The sequence below is a fragment of the Calonectris borealis genome, chromosome 6, assembly GCF_964195595.1.
Source record: "Calonectris borealis chromosome 6, bCalBor7.hap1.2, whole genome shotgun sequence".
NCBI classification, from domain to species: Eukaryota; Metazoa; Chordata; class Aves; order Procellariiformes; family Procellariidae; genus Calonectris; species Calonectris borealis.
In genome coordinates, this window is record NC_134317.1 from 21680427 (window position 1) to 21700087 (window position 19661).

Genomic DNA, 19661 nt, shown 5'->3' on the forward strand with positions numbered 1-19661 from the left:
TCAAAGCAATATTGAAAAGAATTGTATGAAGATCAATAAATAACTATAATTATTGGGGAAAACTATGAATAAAACATCAAATTGAGGGCTGTAAGCCTCTAGGCACTTTGCACCATTAAATATATTTCTATTTTTGTATCTCAACTCTCTCTGAAAAAAGGAAGAAAACAAAGAACTTTAAAAGAAAATGATGATTCTTTTACTGAAAGAAAAAAAACCTTGAACACCTTCTTTGTTATGAATAAAAACTACATTGAAATGAAAATCAGTTTCTAATACCATATTATTTAAGTAGAAAAGAGCAGGAATTTGTTCAACAAGAGAGAAATTGCAGGATAGGCTATTTCCAATATAGCAAGTATATGTTTTGGGGTACAATACATATATTCTGATGCATCAAGTTTTCTGAACATTGGTATACAAAAGTATATCTCAAGAAAGTAAAATTATTCCTAGAGATTCAACTAAAGCAACAATTACAAACAATTACTTTCTCTTCTTGTCTTCTTGTTGGCAGCTCACAGTCCCTTGAAAATTTAGTTTGAAGATCTCTCTGATTTCTAGATTAATTAGATGAGAAAACGGTACGATTTTGATGCTTTCCATTTTACAGTTGCTGTGTAGACCAAATAACTAAAAGGTTTTTCCATAAGAATATATGTTGTATACAATCTAAAATAAATTGTAACTGAATTTTATGTATTTTTGGTGTAAACCTTTTTTTGGTATCATTTTATGTCATTTCATTATGTAATGATTATTGCTTCAATGAGTATGATGTTAGTGCAGGACTTCTGTTATAAAGGTATGTGGTGTAAACTGCATTAATCATGAACTACCTCTGCTTCATAATGTAAACAATGTTTCGTTTCTTTGTAATTGTTCTGTTAAACATTTATACCTATCTCTTTTGTTACAGTGCAGGGTTTCTACTTTCAAGAAACTTTAGTTTCTTGTCAAAAGCTGATGACTTTTTTCTGCCTTTTAAATTTTTGAACTCATTCATTTTTAAATTACTAAGTAGACATTTCCTTCCATTCAATGCCTTTTTTCAAACATTTATTTTGCAAATATTTAGTATGTGTCATTGCAAGTTTTTGTCAGGTGATCTGCATCACTGGCCTTGCATTGCCTTAACTACTAACATCCAAGCATTGGTCAAATGCTTCTAAAAACCACTAGGCTGCACACGCCTCATATGAACTTGATACTGCGCAGCATTCAGCACTCTTCCTCTAAGGCGGCAAGACATAATAAAATGATCATGTGCTTGTTTTTTTAATATAGAAGTAGTTCCATAGGTGAATTAGCCATATATTTAAAATCAAGTACAAGGGAGAGAAGTCTACAACATACACACCACATTATTATATTTACTATTAATTATTGTGAGATCTAGGTATGTGTTTTAATTTTCAGCTTCATGAGCCCTTCTCTCCTAAATCCAATCTCTTTCATCATTTTAGCAAGTGTCCTGGTTTCGGCTGGGATAGAGTTGAATTTCTCCCTAGTGCTGTGTTTTGGATTTAGTATGAGAAGAATGTTGATAACACACTGATGTTTTCAGTTGTTGCTAAGTGCCCTCCTAGTCAAGGACATTCAGCTTAAAAAACAAAACAAAAACAAAACAGGCGCTGGGGGGGAGCAAAGCCAGGACAGCTGGCCCAGCTGGCCAATGGGGTATTCCATACCATATGACATCATGTTCAGTATATGAATGGTAGGTGTGTTCCAGGAAGTAGCGATCGCTACTTGGTTATCGGTCAGCACGGGTGGTGAGCAATTGCATTGTGCATCACTCTTTTTGTATATTCTATCATTATCATTATTTTCCCTTTTCTGTTCTGTTAAACTGTCTTTATCTCAACCCACGAGTTTTGCTCACTCTTACCCTTCTGATTCTCTCCCCGTCCTACTGCGGGGGGGGGTGGGGGGGTGGGGGGAGTGAGTGAGCAGCTGCATGGTATTTGGCTGCCTGCCAGGTTAAACCAGGACAGTCCTTTTTGGCGCCCAACGTGGGGCTCGAAGGGTTGAGATAACGACACATCTGGCCCAAATGGGTTAAAACAAATTTGTTATAAGCATTCATTATATCAGTTTAGTAGTCGCTGGTCACAATGTTGGTTTATTTGCTCTCAGAGTTGTTGGATCTGTTCTTGGAGTTTTGGTGTGTAGCACCTTACTGGCTGTATATACTGCTGTTTGTCAGTATTTATGTGGGGTTTGTCATCTCTGGGAAATGGATTAAGGTCATTGCTTTGCTATACTGTGTGACACTGGTTTATGTTATGATAAAATTATTGATCAGGAGACTGTACTCAGCACTGCCATCATTCCTGTTCTTTGGGAGCTATCTTTTGGAAGCTATTAATAATTACACTTTTTACCCCTTCTCCTTGGAGAGCCAATTTATGGGGAAGACAGCTTCCTTCACCTTCCCCTTCTCCTCCAGGCTGATTACAACAGCTCTTGAGGATTTTGAATATACTTGGGATGTTCAAACCAGCGTATTCCTATTGCTATGTATCCTGAATGTGTTTCAGGCCTTGTTTAAGGTTAAACAACTATTTAAGAAGACCACCCAGAGATCTGCCCCAAGGCTGGAGAGTTACGAGTGGCAGGGTGTGTGGGATAGTATGGGCAAGTGCCTAGGACAGTGGTCACCTCCAGTGTTTTGGAACTTCACCCCTGAACAAGTGCAGAATCCTGAAAAACTAGTAAAATATTTGGAGAAAACATGCTGTCATCCTGGCAATTCCAGAGAAACACAAATCACTGCAATGTGCTGGGGCCTGGCCCACGCCTACTGAGCCCTATTCAACACTATTCAGAACCCTCAAGGGGGAGAGAAGGTCTCCGGATCTGATGACAAAACGACGGGCACTGCGACTACTCCAACCCCCGCGACGGGGCACCGCGGCTGAACCAGAGGACCAACCCTTGCTGGTATCCGTCGCCCCTGTACAGAAGAAGAAATCTTGTAAGCGGAAGTCAAGTCGTTTAGAAAGGGATGATGGAAGAGCAGGGCCATCACAAGGAGGGCAGGAGGGAGAGGAAGAACTCATAAACGAGACGGAAACCACCCGATCGCTATCCCTGAGTGAGCTGCGAGATATGCGGAGAGATTTCAGCCGTCATCCAGGCGAGCATATTGTTACCTGGCTGCTCCGATGCTGGGATAATGGGGCCAGTAGCCTGGAATTAGAGGGGAAGGAAGCCAGACAGCTGGGATCCCTCGCTAGGGAAGGAGGCATTGATAAAGCAATTGGAAAAGGGGCATAAGTCCTCAGCCTCTGGAGGCGACTGCTGTCAGGCGTGAAGGAAAGGTATCCCTTCAAAGAAGATGTTATATATCGCCTAGGCAAATGGACCACCATAGAGAGAGGTATCCAGTACCTGAGAGAATTAGCCATGCTGGAGGTGGTTTATAGTGACCTGGACAATGACCAAACACCCAAAGATGCAGATGATGTCCAGTGCACGCGACCCATGTGGCGGAAGTTGGTACAGAGCGCACCAGCGTCGCATGCCAGCTCGTTGGCAGTACTGTCCTGGAAAGAGGAAGAAGCACCAACAGTGGATGACGTAGTTAGCAGACTCTGGGATTTCAAAGAAACTGTCTCCTCCTCCCTTGTCTCGGCTGTGGACAAACTGTCCCGGAAGGTCCAGCAACTCAAAGAGGATATGTCCTATTCCCCACCTGTATGGACCAGTATCTCAGCCATTAGGAGTCAGCGTTTTTCTCCTCAAGAGAGAGGATGTAGAAAGTACACACCACGGGGCACCCTGTGGTTTTACCTGCGTGACTACAGAGAGGACATGAGGCAGTGGGATGGAAAACCTACCCTGACCCTAGAGGCACGGGTACGAGCGTTGCAAGGAAAAACAATCACGCAAGGGGGTTCTCCAAGGAAAAATGCTGCTCCAGTTTTCAGGAAAAACCTGTCTCACGATGGTCCAGTTTCCAGTGAACAGTTCCCCAGATAGAGTAGAAGGGCTGATCTTACTTTGGATTGTAATGAAGAAATTCTGGACTCGTGTTTGCAAGAAGTGAGAAACAAATACTATGACCAGAACTAGAGGGGCCCTGCCTCCGGCCAGGTGGAGGAAAGGGACAACCGGGTTTACTGGACTGTGTGGATTCGATGGCCTGGCACATCAGACCCACAGGAGTATAAGGCTCTAGTAGACACCGGTGCACAGTGTACCCTGATGTCATCAAACTATAAAGGGGCAGAACCCATTTGTATTTCTGGAGTGACAGGGGGATCCCAAGAGTTAACTGTGTTGGAGGCCAAAGTGAGCCTAACCAGGAATGAGTGGCAGAAGCACCCCATTGTGACTGGCCCAGAGGCTCCGTGCATCCTTGGTATAGACTACCTCAGGAGAGGGTATTTTAAGGACCCAAAAGGGTACCGGTGGGCTTTTGGTATAGCTGCCCTGGAGACGGAGGAAATTAAACAGCTGTCCACCTTGCCTGGTCTCTCGGAGGACCCTTCTGTTGTGGGATTGCTGAGGGTTGAAGAACAGCAGGTACCAATCGCTACCACAACGGTGCACCAGCGGCAATATCGCACCAACCGAGATTCCCTGATTCCCACCCATAAGCTGATTCGCCAACTGGAAAGACAAGGAGTGATCAGCAAGACTCGCTCACCCTTTAACAGTCCCATATGGCCAGTGCGAAAGTCCAATGGAGAGTGGAGACTAACAGTAGACTACCGTGGCCTGAACGAAGTCACGCCGCCACTGAGTGCTGCCATGCCAGACATGCTAGAACTTCAATACGAACTGGAGTCAAAGGCAGCCAAGTGGTACGCCACAATTGACATGGCTAATGCATTCTTCTCCATCCCTTTGGTGGCAGAGTGCAGGCCACAGTTTGCTTTCACTTGGAGGGGCGTCCAGTACACCTGGAACCGACTGCCCCAGGGGTGGAAACACAGCCCTACCATTTGCCATGGACTGATCCACACCGCACTGGAACAGGGTGAGGCTCCAGAACACCTGCAGTACATTGATGACATCATCGTATGGGGCAACACAGCAGAAGAAGTTTTTGAGAAAGGGAAGAAAATAATTCAAATCCTTCTGAAGGCCGGTTTTGCCATAAAACAAAGTAAGGTCAAGGGACCTGCACAGGAGATCCAGTTTTTAGAAATAAAATGGCAAGATGGACGTCATCAGATCCCAATGGATGTGATCAACAAAATAACAGCCATGTCCTCACCAACTAGCAAAAAGGAAACACAAGCTTTCTTAGGCATTGTGGGCTTTTGGAGAATGCATGTTCCAGATTACAGTCAGATCGTAAGCCCTCTCTATCAAGTGACTCGGAAGAACGATTTCAAATGGGGCCCTGAGCAGCGACAAGCCTTTGAACAAATTAAACAGGAGATAGTTCATGCAATACCCTTGGGCCAGTGCGGGCAGGACAAGATGTAAGGAATGTGCTGTACACTGCAGCTGGGGAGAATGGCCCTACCTGAAGCCTCTGGCAGAAAGCACCAGGGGAGACTTGAGGTCGACCCTTAGGGTTCTGGAGCCGGGGATACAGAGGATCCGAGGCCCACTACACTCCAACTGAGAAGGAGATATTGGCAGCATATGAAGGGGTTCAAGCTGCTTCGGAAGTGGTTGGTACTGAAGCACAGCTCCTCCTGGCACCCCGACTGCCGGTGCTGGGCTGGATGTTCAAGGGGAGGGTCCCCTCTACACATCATGCAACCGATGCTACGTGGAGTAAGTGGGTCACACTGATCACACAATGGGCCCGAATAGGAAACCCCAGTCGCCCAGGAATCTTGGAGGTGATCACGAACTGGCCAGAAGGCAAGATTTCGGAATATCCCCAGAGGAGGAGGTGACACGTGCTGAAGAGGCCCCACTGTATAACAAACTACCAGAAAATGAGAAGCAATATGCCCTGTTCAGTGCTGGGTCCTGTCGCCTTGTGGGAAAGCATCGGAGGTAGAAAGCTGCTGTATGGAGTCCTATACACCAAGTTGCAGAAATGGCTGAAGGAGAAGGTGAATCGAGCCAGTTTGCAGAGGTGAAAGCCATCCAGCTGGCCTTGGACATGGCTGAACGAGAAAAATGGCCAGTACTTTATCTCTATACTGACTCATGGATGGTGGCAAATGCCCTATGGGGGTGGTTACAACAGTGGAAGCAGAACAACTGGCAGCGCAGAGGTAAACCCATCTGAGCTGCCGCATTGTGGCAAGATATTGCTGCTCGGGTAGAGAACCTGACTGTAAAAGTACGTCACGTAGATGCTCACATACTCAAGAGTCAGGCCACTGAAGAACATCAAAATAACCAGCAGGTAGATTAGGCTGCTAAGATTGAAGTGGCTCAGGTAGCTCTGGACTGGCAACGTAAGTGTGAATTATTTATAGCTCCGTGGGCCCATGATGCCTCAGGCCATCAAGGAAGAGATGCAACATACAGATGGGCTTGTGATCGAGGGGTGGACTTGACCATGGACGCTATTGCACAGGTTGAAATATAAATATGGGGAGGCCTGGCAGATTGATTATATCACACTCCCACAAACCCGCCACGGCAAGCGCTATGTGCTCACCATGGTGGAAGCAACCACTGCATGGCTGAAACATACCCTGTGCCCCATGCCACCACCAGGAACACCATCCTGGGCCTTGAAAAGCAAGTCTTATAGCGACACGGCACTCCAGAAAGAATTGAGTCAGACAATGGAACTCATTTCCGAAACACCCTCGTAGGCACCTGGGCCAAAGAGCACGGCATTGAGTGGGTCTGTCACATTCCCTACCATGCACCAGCCTCTGGGAAAATCGAACGATACAATGGACTGCTAAAGACGACACTGAGGGCAATGGGCGGTGGGACATTCAAGCATTGGGACACACATTTAGCAAAAGCCACCTGATTAGTCAACACCAGGGGATCTTTCAATCAAGCTGGCCCTGCCCAATCAAGACTCTTACGTACTGTAGAAGGGAATAAAGTCCCTGTCGTGCACATAAGAAATATGTTGGGGAAGACAGTCTGGGTTACTCCTGCCTCTGGCAATGGAAAACCCATCCGTGGGATTGCTTTTGCTCAAGGACATGAGTGTACTTGGTGGGTAATGTGAAAGGATGGGGAAGTCCGATGTGTACCTCAAGGGGATTTGATTTTGGGTGAAAATAGCCAATGAACTGAATTATATTATGTTAATTGCTATATGATATTGTGTATCATTATTTCTACGGTTGCTATCAAAGGTATAGCAGTAAAAACCACCCAGATTAATGAAGAATGAACTAACTCCGATGAAACCGAGCAAAGTGCAACGATGATAGAACCAGACGAGCGCAGCAATATCGAAATGAAAACTGGCTTCAGGATGCAACAGCCCAATACCACACACCATCTCTCTGGCCCTGAAAGACTGTTATGACAGATGGAGCCCAAAGTCGTGGACTAAATGAACTCAATGGACATTTTAGAGGGATGGCCCATAGACTAAGGGAATCATATCTGTATGTATATTTATATAAATAATATAACAATATATATATAATGTATATATATATAAATAAATATATATATATATATATAAAGACAAGAAAGGTGGTGGTGATTAACTGGAATGTATTGAAAAATGTGAGACCTAGGCATGACGTAAATGGTAGAGAATAAGGGGTGGATACTGTCCTGATTTCAGCTGGGATAGAGTTAAATTTCTTCCTAGTGCTGTGTTTTGGATTTAGTATGAGAAGAATGTTGATAACCCACTGATATTTTCAGTTGTTGCTAAGTACCCTGCTAATCACGGACATTCAGCTTAAAAAACAAAACAAAAAAGGCGCTGGGGGGGAGCAAAGCCAGGACAGCTAGCCCAGCTGGCCAAGGTATTCCATACCACGTGACATCATGCTCAGTATATGAATGGTAGATGTGTTCCAGGAAGTAGCAATCGCTGCTTGGTTATCGGCCAGCGCGGGTGGTGAGCAATTGCACTGTGCATCACTCATTTTGTATATTCTATCATTGTCATTATCATTATTATTATTATTATTATTATTATTATTTTCCCTTTTCTGTTCTATTAAACTGTCTTTATCTCAACCCACGAGTTTTTCTGACTCTTACCCTTCTGATTCTCTCCCCGTCCCACTGTGTGTGGGGGGAGTGAGCGAGCAACTGCGTGGTATTTGGCTGCCTGCCAGGTTAAACCATGACAGCAAGCTCAGTCCTGATGCAAGACGTTGAAGTTTCTCACCCTCTTAGCCTATTGCACAACATTCAGAAACCCTTTTCTGATTTATTGTTCAAATTTGTTCTTGACCAATAAATACAAATACGATAACACATCAAGATCTGATTCCATATCTGTCAAAGCTAATGATACCCCCATACTGAATTCAGTAGACTCCCTAACTGGCGATAACTGACAAAGGAAGCTACAGGTTTTGTTTCACAAATGAGACACTCTTCTATGTTTATTTACTGATAGAAAGTTGACTGCACTGTTACTGAACAAAATATACTGACTGAATGGCATAAATAAAAAAATAACCATACTTTCAGAGGCCAGTTACACGCTATTTACTTGTAACTTGTGAGGATCATCAGGCCAAGACAGAAATGTTTTAAGTTCAGCCCTTGAAATAGAAAATGGTTATTAAAAACGTTGGACAGGATGATCATTGAACCCCTTCTCACGTCATGCATTACATGTATTCCCAATATCCGATGAGTAAAGTAACACTGAAAAAAACCTCAAAAAACTACCATTTGCCAAAGGAAGAGATCAGGAGAGTTCCAAAATACTCACAAATCCTATAACTGTCCTGGATCAAATGAAAGGTCTGTCAAGTTTATTTTTCTGCTTCACACAGTGGTCAAAAGATGACTAAGGAAGACTGGAGAGAAGGAAAGAAAAAAGGTTTTAAAAATATTAAAAAGAAAAAAATCTCAGCAAGAACTGAACCTGTTTGACTAAGGATTTTTTCAACTGCTTAACTACACTTTGAAATCATTTTCTGAGTCATATGTCATAATATATGGATTAAAATTTAACGCTGGAATCTGAAGGCAATCTCTAGCCAATTCTAGGCTGGAGCTTTAGACAGAACTTTTGTTTTGTGCAATGACCAGCAACAATTCAAAAAATACAAGATGAAGCAGGAAAAATAGTAAATTTTGTTAGTTGTTTTTTTAATTGCACCTTCATGTAGGGGACTAAGATTTTAAATATTCCATAGGTGTGGCTAAATAACTCCAAAGTACAAAACACCTGGTAGGACTGTGTTGTAGTAGAGCAGTGTTTATAAATGTAGGTAGTAACAGCCAAGTTAAGTGATAGGTTTATCACTGAGCCAACAGCAAACACTGAATAGTGCTAGAAAAAATAGTATTGTCTAATTAAAGGGACCGTAAGGCTTTAAGAACTGATCTTAAAATACAAGAGAAACAACAGACATGATTCATGTTATGCTGAACCTATTTCTGCGTATAACAAATATTATATTTTATTTATTTATATACCTAGTAAATATTTTAAAAAATAATATTTTCACAGTAATTTAACTATTTGACTATTTTAGTATTAAAAGAAATTATATGTCTACTGCTATACCAGTTTTGATCAGAATAAAACAGCAAATTTTAATGAATCCTTGCATTCTGCTACAGCAGAAAAAAGCTAATGACACCAAGACAGCACCAAAGTAGGAGTAAAACCAGTATTTTGAATAGTTACTGACTATGAGGTGACTAAAATGGTTTGTGTAACAGGATCTATAGTGCACTGTAGGCAAAAATTGTAGAAAAATGATCACTATTTCAGAATGTACACGCTACCTACTGCATGGACAAAATGCCCTTTATTATGACTGACACTTCTCTAGCCTCTGTTGTGCCAGTGTTGATACTGCACTAGAAGGTAAGTGCAGTGAGCCCTTTAGATCTGCAAGTGAGCCTCACAGAAGCCAGATAATCTGCCTCGAATGTTGGAGCAACATCCTTGCACTTTTGCCTTCAGAAGAGTTCAGCCTGATCAACAAAGCAGAAATTTTGGAGATCACGAGCAGATCTGACCCATTAAAGAACACATGGCCTGACTCTTGGATAACCCATATAATGACCCCTTTCAAAGAAAACAAACTACTTGGAGCCATAATGAAACAAGTAATCTGTCCCACTCTAAGAAAGCTACATATATCAGGAAAGAAGTTTTTCAACCTCTAATACCTTCACTGTCTCCCAAATCATTGACAACCTGGTCTAGTGAATTAACTAAACAATGATTTTTTTCTCCCTCTGCAGTCTTTAGCAACACAGAAGACTTGGTCATGGTAATATATTCACAAGTTCATTCAGAAATAAACAGGACAGCATAGTGATGGACAGCTTATCAGACAGAAAAGAGTAGTCTTCTGCCGTAACTGTTATCCCTGCCTTACGAGGTAACATGCAGTATTATTTCACTTCCTATTTCCACAGTCACACTAAGCTGTCATCAAAAGCGTATCAGTGCTGCTACACCTCTAGAAATCCATTGCACATAGTCCCTCCCAACATGTAGTGTAAGGCCATTTCCATATGCCTCTTTGGTCTTCTTATACTCAAAGGAAAAAATTCTTTTCAAAATTATTCTGAAATTCTTTTGAGCACAAGATGACTGAAGAGGCGTATGGAAATGGCCTAATGCTACATGTTGTAAAGGAAATTCCTGTGCTCCAGAGAGCTCAAGAGTTGTACTTGTACATGACTGCAGGCTACGAGTGGAGGTGGCACATTTGTTACCCTGCATTCCCCGCTTCGGGTCAGGCACACAGTGAGGATGCAACATAACTTGCACTCTAATATATTGCCTTATTTTTTTTAAAAAAAAAAGTTCATTTTCAAAGCAAATTTTTCTGGATTTGAAACATCTTTCTGGGTGTTTATGGTATAACAACTGGTATATATGGAAAAGCAGAAAGTGAAGATAACATTCATTATCTGGTTATTAATTTTTCTGAAGGGATGATTCCATCCACACCTCCAACATCTGTTTATAACAATATAAATTATTTAGGTCTCTGCATGCAAGTCATGTAATTTTGCTATCTTGCATTTCAAATCAAAGGGTGCATTCTAAATTTCCATAGTTTAATTGTAGTATTCTCTTTATAATTATTTGCAAAGTTGTTGGGCTTTGCTTCTTCAGTGGAAAAATCTAGGAAAACACCTCTCTTCTTTTTAAGCTTAGTGATTAAAAAAACTATATGAACTACGTTTCTTCATCTTTTCTGGTGTCAAGGAGTGTGCTGACCATCTGGAATCCTTGAGGTTTGTTTCCAAATTGACAGATATTATACCTAATGATAGTATACCTTTAAGCACCATGCCTTTAAAAAGAAAGGAAACCAGAAACAGAAAGTGTGGCTTGCCTCAGAAAGAAAATTTGGATATATAATCTAAAATAAACTTTGGCTCAAATGAAATAATTTATACTTACAAACATAACACATTAGCAAAACTACATATTAAAGTGTATGCTGGTTAACAGACATTAATAGAACATTCACCTAATCTGCAGTATATTTCAAAAGGAACTTTTTTTTAGAAATAAGTGTTAAGATTCAAGTTTGAACATTTTATATTTGCTATGAGTCACTAAACAGGTCCTTATTTGATTTAATAATGGGGATGTGTATTTGTCTTCAAAGATAAATTAAAACACAATGCTTATAAAACTATAGGTAGATTTTTTTCTGATGGAAATGTCTAATTAAGATACCATTAATGGGACAAGACAGTTCAGCCACCTGAGGTACAAAATGAATTATATACAAAATGAGTTGCCATCTTACCAAATCTTACCAAAACTGAGTCATTGAGCTAAATAACATGTCTTCCAATGCATTGTTCCGTGTGGCACTTCAAAGTGCTTCTCTTTTTCCTGGAGTTTGCCAGATTGCTAAGCTACACAAACACTGGTTGCTTGAATATAGCCACATATGAAGGGAAAAAAATATTTCAGACTATAAACTGATAACTTCTGTATGAGAAAGTAAATTTTTATCCCAAATAGTGCTACAATGACAAGTTCCTATAACTGGCCTTCTGTCTCTAAAGTCAAATTTCATTGCTGAACAACTTAGCTGGGTCCTGAAGAAGTGTTCCAAAGGCCCTTCCTTCCTTTCTTTCCTTCCTTCCCTTCCTTCTTTCCTTTCCTTCCCTTTCTTTCCTTTCAGAGGCTTAAAACCAAACCTGTTGGACATACATGTGATTCAGAAACAAAGCAAAAAAGAAGCAAATATATTTAAATCTGAATTTAACCACACAATGCTGCTCTCAGGATTGCCATTAATCATACCACACATCAACAGTATAAGACAAATTGAACACAAGTCTATTCAGTAACTGCAAGAAATATTTAAACTGTTGACGTAATATGGAAGATGAGATTAACTTATATTTTACTAGTAAGGGAAGGAAAGCACCTACAAACAAGAACCAATTTTAGGTTGAATAAATATGCAAACATCTTGCATATTTCATTTTTATAGAAGATGTAAATAGAAAACCTAACAATCCCCTTTCCATCAGATTTTTATGCATGGTACTTTCAGGCTGTCTCTTAGTGTGCCCCAGGTTCTATTATTAATGGATATGAAAGAGTATGGGAATCCTACACATTAAAATGTTTCAACAACAGTTTTAGAAACTGCATTCTAGACTCAGCTTTTCTCTCTGATAAATGTCTTTGTTCTTTAAAGGTAGTTCCAATGGGATGTGCCCCTAGTGTATAACTCCTGCTGTAAGACCTCAGTGATAATGGGTGAGTCATGATGCCCTCATTGCTCCCTAATCCCGTTATCCATCTATATCTCCTCTACCTACCTAAATAGCTTTATTACCCTTCTGAGTAGTAATTGGAGGACAAATAGCATGTATATTTAATATCAACATGCTAAAAAGCAGCACTTGGGCTTTAATAATTAGCACCATGAAGCAGGGAATTAACAATGAATTCTCCATACACAAAATAACTGCATCTGTTTTGTGCTTATAAAAAAAGTAGAAAAGTGTCAAAATTTCAGATGAGGAATTAGAGAAGGGTGCCTCTTGTCCTTGCTTTCAGGATGCACATTTACTTCCTGTTTCAGCTTTAAAATAATAATTAGTTGAAGGAATACTTTGTGATGATTACTGTTATAAAGGAAGAAAAACAAGAGGAACAAGCAAAAAGAGAGATGGCATACAGAAGCTGATTCACAGACAGGTCATCATGTTCAGTGTTTCTTGTTTGCTATAGCTCCCTTGACAGCAGAAATACTTTGTATACCAACTTTTGATTAGCTCGAGTAAAAATATAGCATTAATTCCCAGAGGGCTCTTAGACATTCAAGGAGAGCAGGCAACTGATCATATAAACAGAGGCAGACAATATATTAATAAATCAGCAGATCTCCAAGTATTTCCAAGAGTGCCAAGTGACACTTTGCAAGTGACATAGTATCTAACCTCACTATCTACATCTTACTGATTTTGCATTGCCAAAACCAGGCAACAGTTCGCTCATATAAAATAGTATTTTCTACTTCAGTAGATTCTTACAGTACTTCTACTATAGCCAACTCAAACCACCTTTTACCTTAAATATAGCTCAGCTGTCCAAGAAGATTTCCAGCACATATTGTAAAAACACCTTTAATTTTCATCATGATGCTTTTGATATTGAAGTATACGATACAATACAATAAATCAACACTGGAGCTCTGTCGTGGTTTAACCTGGCAGGCAGCCAAATACCACGCAGCCGCTCACTCACTCCCCCCACTCCCCCAGTGGGACGGGGAGAGAATCGGAAGGGTAAGAGTGAGAAAAACTCGTGGGTTGAGATAAAGACAGTTTAATAGAACAGAAAAGGGAGAATAATTATAATAAATAATGATAGAATATACAAAATGAGTGATGCACAATGCAATTGCTCACCACCCGCGCTGACCGATAACCAAGTAACAATCGGAACTTCCTGGACCACGCCTACCGTTCATATACTGAGCATGACATCCCATGGTATCGAATACCCCATTGGCCAGCTGGGCTGGCTGTCCTGATTATGTTCCCTGCCATCTCGTGTACCTAGCTCAGTCAGTAGGCACGAGAGCTGTCCTTGGACTAGGAGGGCACTTAGCAACAACTGAAAACATCAATGTGTTATCAACATTCTCCTCATACTAAATCCAAAACACAGCACTAGGAAGAAATTTAACCCTATCCCAGCCAAAACCGGGACAAGCTCAAAAGATCCTTAAATACAGTAGAATCCAATGCCATGTGCATATTTTCTCGGACAACAGGAAGGCAACTGGCACAGAATTTACAGAACACCATAACTGATGGAAAAGCTGTTGCTGCTCATGAAATAGTTAAATATAAAGCCTTGCCCAGGTGGTTGGAGAACAGGTTCACTAAGGCCATTTATATCAGATAGCACAGGGGTCTCAATTCATGTAAAAATGATTCTTGGTAACCACCATGCAGATGATCCTCTCTCTCTCTTAGGGTCAAAAAGATAGGGAAAAAGAAAACGTAAGTTGCAGCAGCCCTCAGATGTCTACAAAACACACCAGAGAGGAGAGAAATGGAAGGGGAAAAGGCAATCGCTTGCAGTCACAGAACAAATGCAAGGCCTTAATCACTCCCATTTTTGCTTATAGCCTGAGTACCAGAATGGGTAGGGACCAAGAAGAAAAGCTGTGGTATAAAAGTTTTTGATACTTTTTTCCTAGTAGGAATCTAAACTCGTAGTCAGAACAGTAATGCTGCTAAGTTGGAGGAACTACAGAGGCATCACATCAGGCAGTCAAAATAAATCCACTATGTATTGACACACTGCATAAATTGTGTCCTCTTATGTACTACCATAGAAGGATGATAAAGAAAAACATGTTAAACGTGAAGCCAAGGCTCTAATATCTCTGGAGTACACTGCAACATCATCCCACTTGGCATACTCACCAGGGAGATGAGTGAAATCTCCACAATGATCTAATACAGCTGTTCACTTGACATTTTTAGAGCAAATTCCTGAACTTAAGTTCAATTCAGGTCTTTGTTACTGCAAGCCTGGAGGCTGCTGTAGTAAATAGCAGTTTCTGAGATAACTAAACTCAAAGCGCAGCTAACTGATAATGTCTTAATCAATCAAAAATTTGGTCCAACAAATAAACTCTACATTCCTCTAAAGGCAACCATATGGTTAGCCTGACAACCCCTACAATGAATTTGTCAATAACTCAAAATGTTACACAGTATTAAGCAAGCTGCAGGAACTCTGGCAATAAACTCGTGTTGGATCAGCTCCTTTCTGTACATGCCTGGATTTACTTCCACACAAGATAGCACAAAATGCATCAAATATATATACCAGAATAAAAAGCTCAGTCTCTCCAGTTTGTCTGGATCTCTTTGTGTTCCTCTGGCCACATGGAAACCAGAAATCAACTCAAATTCCTCAGCTGAGAACTGCCTTATGACTGCAGAACTGGTACGGAGCCCCTCTGGCAGACACAAAGCTGGCACTTTTACTCCAGCTCCCAGCCCCAGTACAAGAAGCACAAGGGGCACTGCTGGGCTTTCCCTCTTCTCTGTTGGCAGGCAGCTATTTAGAGGCCAGTTGTATGGACATAGAGTATGTGCAAGACTGCTCTAAACTATAGTGGGTTGGCATAAAACTAGTCTGGGAATAAAATGGGACTGCAAAGCTCAAATGTTCATTTTTTTGCTCAGTCTTGCCCCATTAGTTATCACGTATCTACTTTTTGCTCATTCAATCTCTTTTCCTGCTGCAGTTTCCAAGATTTTCCAAGCCCTTTGCTTTATGAGAATATGAGAATTTAATACTGGAATTAATACAGAAGGTCTTCATTACTGTGAATTTTCAAGTTATCTTCATTCAAGGACAAATATTAATAAGGAAAAGAGATTAGGTGCCCCCCTAAATCACCATGTTTGAGCTTTAAGCTTACTCAAGCCAAGCAAACTTGGAGAATACTTTCTTCAGCTAGCTTTAATAACATTTACATCTTTTCTCAGTTTTTGACTCTACATGCTGAACTCTTCCGCTTCTGTCTGCTGGAACACTGCTTGGCTTGGAGACTGGCAGTTATGTATAATTATGGTCTGTACTGCATCCTTCAAGTAGGTGCTTACTTTCTTTTTTAACTTCTTAACAGTTAGATTGTTTTTTAACTTGCAATTTTGATGCTACGTGGCTGGCAATGCAATATGATTCTTTTGCACCAAGCTTCATTTTCCTCAATGCTCTCATTTTTCCTAAAAATCTGTTAGTAAAATGCCAGTCTCCATGTAAATTAGAAGAGAATGAAAAATTTCTGTGGGTGGAGGACATGTTAAAATAATATATTCAACCCTAATGGCAATGTGGGAATAACAACTGTGCTTTGCCATTAGTCCTAGCTTGGAATCACACCTATCAGCCAATAACATTATGCACAAACATTATCCTCTTCAACGCCAGAGTATTGTAGAAACATTAACTGGTTAATCCTCACAGTGCCACTTCCAACATGTGATTGGGAATTAACATTATTCCTACTCTACAGAGGAAGAATTGAAGCCACATTTCTAAAGCATGCTACATTAGAAGATGCGATCTGCCTGTGGCAGCAAAGCACTTCATGCAGACTGCGCTAACTGCGCTAGCAGCTAAGCTAGCTCTAAAAGAATCACCTCACAGATGTCTAGAACACCTTCACTGTCAGCACAGGCTAAGAGGCAAAAAGACCAATGCTTTCTGAGTTTAATAACTGCACACGGAAAAATAAATATAGCAACAATTATTCCTACGTAGGTAGAGGCACTGGTGCCCCTCATTATCTGCAAGGTAATCACACCATTTAAGCAAATGCTAATTTCAGCAAGACTTATTTAGATATTGATTTAATTTCTGAGCTATTGTTCATAAATTACTTGCCTAAAACTATTACTAATACACCTTCATAAGCAAAGCTTGAATTAGGCTTCTCTGGTTCTGCACACTCTTCAGTTGGGTACCCACTAATAAGAACTGAGACTCCAGTGTTTTCCAAGTGTATGTGAAGAATCAGCCCTTACCTAAACTGGTTCCCTGAAAAACTCTGATGTTTCAGGTAAAGATCCACTTGTAAATGTGCTCTATTCCGTTGCAGATATACTTCTGCCACATGACCAAAAAAAAAAAAAAGTGTCTGTCATACTCCATAGTTTTCTTTAGATAAGATGCTTATCAAGAACATGGACATACAGAAAGAAAGCAGGCGGAAGAAATCATTAGGAAATACATTCCACATCTGTTCTTTTAAGCTGAAACATACACTCTGCTGTATCCTCTTCATGTGGCAAGTAGCCGTTTCAGGTACTACTTTTCCACCAACAGACTCCCTTCTCCTTTGAAGGAGCTTAATATCCTTCTCTGGTAAGTAGAGAAGAAAGTGAAGGAGTTAAGAAGGAGTATGAGAAAAAGGCCAACAATTAAAGAAGGGAAGGAGAAAGAGCGAAAGACATGCGCAGACAGTGAAAGACATGTCAGAGAGCATCGAGGGGCAGCTGCTCTAAGGGAAGGTGGGCTGGGGGCGAGCACAGGAATAAGGCTGGCACAAGCAACTTCACCAACAAGAGCCAGGATGTAAAGTAGCAAGTCCAGGTCAGGGCCAGAGATGATGGTCAGGGTCAGACACAGTCCCAATCACTCAGCAAGTCTGTAGTGATTAGGCAGGATTGTTCCTTGCCAGGAAACTAAAACTGTTCTGAATCTACCCTAGATGATCTAACAGTGGCATTATCTGCTTATGGAACAACAAGAAATGCATTTCTGTTGAGCAGAAGGCAGAAATTCTTTATCTTGAGAAGAGACTGGCCACTCTAACACACGCTGCCATCATGCACAATGTGGAACACTGCTATCGCACTGAGGGCTATGCTAACATAGCAGGGAAAATGTAGTTCCTACAATGAATGAAAATCCATATATCAAGCACAGGAAGATCTGGGCTATCATTTTCATGTGATTCTGGTTTCCTATCTCTGGAGTCAGCCTCAACATCCTGGTTTTTTTAATAAAAATCTTAAATTTGTAAGAGCCAGGATTTTCAGGGTCTTGTTTCAAAACATATATAAGTAGTTATTATCCAGAAAAAATGATGTGGATGGAGAAGCCAAAGTCAAGTCCAAGATCTCATCCTGAAACCCTTACAAGAGGGTTAAATTAAATAGGGATAGCGTAAACAAAATCAGGCTATCAGAATTTTTATTTGCTGACATGAAGGACAATTAAGAAAGAATAAAAGATGTAAAAGAGACAGTATTTGAAATACCTACCCATGCAGCATCCTTACTGTACAGATGATCTGAAATCAAAGAATAGCAAAAAAAAAGAAAAAAGAAAAAGACCCTTTAAGACATTATTAATGCTACCTGATCACACTGACTCATATTAGATGGACAAATCCATTAGAAATACTTAATAAAGATAGATAAAATTAGTTTCTTCTATACTTAATTCCATACACGCATTTAAGGCTGCCCTAAGCCCTTCACGAAACTTAATGGCGTCTTTTAGTCCTTTCCTATTCAATTTATTAAAAATTGGAGAGCTTAAACGTGAAAATCTGTATTAATGATACATTAAGACTGCAGAGTTATCTGAAAGATCAGAAATACTTATTTCTCAAATTTATACTCCAATGATCTTGATATGACATTACTTTTTGCTGTGTGATACAACTCTACCTTTACATATATAGTAACAACATTACTATCCTAGGAATCATACGTTTTGAACTTTCTGTCTTTCAAAGGCAATCTGAGTCCTTACCATTCCTTTAATACAGGCTTTAGACTCCTTTAATTATTATCCTCTTTAGACCAGAATGAAGGAAAATATCTTGACCTACTTTTGAAGAGACAAAATAGCCTGAGAGAGAGAGCTTTTGCTGCAGGCTTTTACGTGATTTCTGTTTTTAAAGGACAGTTAAAATACACTCAAAGTAAACTCAGGAGAGTCATTATTATAGAAGCAGAGGCTGTAGAAGAATCATTCAGCCTGGTATCAGCAAAGGTAAAATGCAACTAGAGCTGGACAGGAGGATTTTACGTTGAACGTGTAGGTAGATAGGAACATCCGGAAGGAGAAAAGACTCTACAAGAACTAACGAGATTACCATACGTTATTTTTCCCAAGCAATGAATATCATAGGTAAGAAGTCTGAACTGCAGCAGGAGGAGCAGAAACTGTCTGCAGAAGTCATGACTCCTAGAATGCTGACAGTAAAATTTTGCTAGAGGCACTTCTGTAATTTAGTGTTTGTTTTGCTTTGGGGAGAAGTGGGAGGGACAACAACAACAGTGAAGGGATATTTTCTCTCTGCACTGAAAATGCATTCGACTTTCTACACAGGCAAATACTTTAGCCCTACCATTCTTTGCTCTTCACAAGAAAGCTAGCAGATGAGAGAAATCACAGAATCCCACAGCACTGACAGCTACCTGTCTCTCAACTCATTAACTGACTTTCTCTTCTTGGTCCCTATTCTCCATATCTGAACAGTTCCTATTGTCCTTTTCACTTTTTTTTTTCTTTTCTTTTTTTTCCTCCTTGTTAAACTGTATTTTCCTAAATTATTTATTTTTAT